Genomic DNA, 3,688 nt, shown 5'->3' with positions numbered 1-3,688 from the left:
CTCGTTGTCGTGGCGAGCCCTGTAACGGCGGCTGACGTGCACAGCAAAGTAAGGCACGTCAATGATGACCCCAGATACTACCTCTACGGGGATTGGTGGCGGCGGCTCGAGTCCCACGACCTGTTCGGGCTGTTGCGGTTTCGGTGGCGTCGGTTCGGTTGCTGAGCGCTTTCATGGCTGCAGCGGCGTGAAGGCTGCGGTGTCAGCAGCGCTTACATCTTCTGTTGCTGTTGTTGGTCGGACCTTTGTATTCGGGTGCCGATTGCCGATATCGTGTGGTGGTGGTTCGGCGGTTGTTCCGGGCGGTTGATGGCTGGAGTGGGTGGTCGTCATAGGCGAACCCACTCTTCCCCGATCTCGGGATTTTCGAGATCGTATTCTGGGTTGGCATATTCTGCCAGAATCTCCTCGAGCTCTTTCAATTGCTTCTCCATCCTCGACGGTGACAAAGAAAAGTGGTTGGTTTCTTTTCCAAATTGTTTTCTAGCGGTCGTTCTAGTCTCTTTGTTTTCTTCCCCCGCTAATTCGTTTTCGGAGTCTTCGTCAGTGCACGTGTACTCAGTTGGAGTGGGGCGCAAATTACGCACATGTATATGCCAGTGCCAGCGTCCTCGTGCGTCTTTCAAATCCGTAATCCGTAATCCGTTACGGGTGATATTATTTTTCGCACCTTGTATGGTTCTTCGTAGCGTGGCACTAATTTAGCGTTCATCGGTTTTCTTGAATAGAAAATGCATTCTTTTCCACACTTTCTCACCGATCTTTGGTTTCCAATCTCAATGTCTGAAATTGTAATGGTGGGTCTGCCATTGAAAGGCTCTGGCTAGGTTTATCTGCACCATCTTATATGCCTCTTAGAGGTAGCGATTTATTGTCTCAGAATATGCAGCGGCGGTCGTCCAGTCGGGTCCCGTGACGATCGTATAGCTAGTTCTCGGCTGTGGTTTAAATAGGCCGGCGTATAACCTGTGGCATCTACGACGATATTGTAAACGAATTGTAGTTCGCTTACATGGCAATGATTTTTGTCGACATATTGTGTAATCATCGTCTTCACCGTGCGGTTAGTGCGTTCCACAGGGTTGTATTGTGGTGTATATGTCGGTGAGAATCTCTGACGGATTCCTAAGCTTGCCAACATTCGCTGCAGCTTTTCGGAACGTAATTGTGTCCCGTTGTCTGCTAACATTTCTTCTGGGCAGCCTGTGGTGGTAAATGATAACTTCTGCTCTTTGTGACGATGTCGGCGGTGATTTTGCATAACGATCGCATTTCCACCCACTTCGTAAAATGATCCTGCTTGTTAAATAGCTACGTGTAACCATTATTTGATCGAGATAGCAGCCCTACTAGATCTATCATCACTTGTTGCCAAGGTCGTTTTATCGGTGGCGTGGAGCAATCTGGACGGTCGCTGCTGTTCGATACAGTTTGTGCGCGATACAGTTTTTACACGCGCGCACGTAGCGTGCAATTTCCCGGAACATCCCCGACCAATAGCATAATTCCGCAATTCGCGCTATCGTTTTCGCGATACCCAGATGATCGGCGGTCGGAGCGTCGTAGTATTATTGCATAATCTCGGCGCGTTGGTCGGACGGTACGCAAATTCTCTATTGTTCAGCGGCGGGTGTTTCGCGGAAGTTTAAACTGTGTAATATGTGACGATACAATTTGCTCTCGCGTATAATAATAATCGATGTTGTGTGCTGTGCGGATTCTACCTGTTTCCATATTTGGTGGTACCAGCAGCAAGTTGGTTGCGTGACAGTAGCGAGCTCGGACTGGCGCGAGAGGGCACATCGGCGACTTTATTCAAAACTCCCTTAATAGGAATATAGAGCCAGTTCTAACTCAGAAGCGTTGAGGAGGGTGCGGGTGTGCGGGGGGAACTGCGCGCAACTGAGGAGCTCCGGAGAGGGGGGAGGGGGGGACGGCGCGTGTTGGGCGACCCAGTACCATTGAACGTAAACAGCGATTGAATCGACGATTGATGCCTTCAGCACCGTGATAAATAATTACGAAAAGATAAATAACGAAGATGAGATAAAAAATTGGACGCGTGGACATGACGTCAGAAGGGGGGGGGGGGGGCGCCGCCGCCGCCGCCGAGTAAAAAAATAAATATCTCTCTCGTATTTTTTTTTGTTTATTTTATTGAATAATTATTGTATTATTGAATATTTATTTTATTTTATATGTTAAAACAAGTACATTTCTTCCGTTATTGGTTTTTTTCTAGTATATAATTTCTAATACATTTTTCGCAATTTAATAGTTTTCTTAATTTTAGAAGTGTTTTATGGCATTTTATACATCGTATTTTCTCATTTATATTATTATCATTAATAATCGCGTGGCTATGCCAATTTGGAAGGGGTAATTTTTTAAAATTTTCTGTGCCTATTTCGGTTGGATTAAAGCAGTCTCCACATATTTTTCGTTTAGGTGATATGGTTTCATAAAATATATAACTATAGTATTGTATTCATAGTTTATTGAATTTGTCTGGGCCTGTGATGCATCTTAGTTCCGGATCTCCAGCATTTTGATATAGTTTATGTTTTGGTTTTGTTGTTTCTGTGTCTTAAAAAGAAAATAAAATTTATTATTGTATTTATTATATTTATTTATTAATTAATTTTTTAGTTACTTACAGCACAATCAAATTCTGGATCTTTTGTTTTTTATAATTTTCTACTTCTTTTTCCTCCTTTTGCATTTTTATTTATTATTTATTGGTTTGATACGGTAGATTGGATTGGTTTGATATGGTAGAATGAGTCCGTCTCGTACGAGAAACAGAATGATTCTGAATGATTTTTTCAACAAGGCTCTTGGCCCTTAGCTTACGCTCTATGTTACTCTTATCTTATAACGCCTTTTGTTTAGATGGGAAAAGGTATTGAATTTCATTGTTTTTGTTTAATGTGGACTTATCTTTTGCTTCCTGTTTCATTTTTCATGTATGTAATGTGTCGGTATATATGTTTTAGTAATGTATGCATGAATTTGCTTTATGTATATTCTCTTTTATTGGGGCCGCCACCGCCGCCGCCGAGTAAAAAAATAAATATCTCTCTCGTATTATCTCTTCCGTTGCGGTTCTCTCCCTTCCTCCAGACTCTTTTCGTATCCGTGATTTTTGATTTTTTTGAATTACATGTGTTTATATGTGTTGTAAAAAGATTTTTTACAGAAGAGTATAAAAATATGTTTTAACAATTTGTGTTTTGGATGGCCAGGAAAAAGAATAAAAAAACATAAGTAGTCGTCGTCGTCGTCGTCGTCGTCGTCGTCGTCGTCGTCGTCGTCGTCGTCGTCGTCGTCGTCTTCTTCGGTTCCATGCACAGCCTTTGTAATCAAACTCTTAGCTTTGCTGTATGGAATCGTTCCGTCGTCCCATCGTAGTCTATGGTGATGATGTATCACCCAACGTACGCGAGACTTGTCGACTTGCGAGGAAATGCCATGATATAGGGCTTGCGAAAATATAGTGAGAGAGAACGGTCCGTTTTCTAAGAGCAAACTCCTTTACAACAAACTGTCCTCCAACGAGAAAACCTTGCAGGTCTACGAACGTTGGTACGACCATGACGAGCAATTGTTCGAGACTGCGGTCGATTTCGATGTATCGTAGATTTTATTGTCTCTCTCTCTCTCTCTCTCTCTCTCTCTCTCTCTCTCT

The sequence above is a fragment of the Pogonomyrmex barbatus genome, unplaced genomic scaffold (genome assembly GCF_055798465.1).
Source record: "Pogonomyrmex barbatus isolate J1 unplaced genomic scaffold, ASM5579846v1 scaffold31, whole genome shotgun sequence".
NCBI classification, from domain to species: domain Eukaryota; kingdom Metazoa; phylum Arthropoda; class Insecta; order Hymenoptera; family Formicidae; genus Pogonomyrmex; species Pogonomyrmex barbatus.
The sequence above is the reverse complement of the archived record's forward strand: the minus strand, read 5'-3'. Positions refer to the sequence as shown.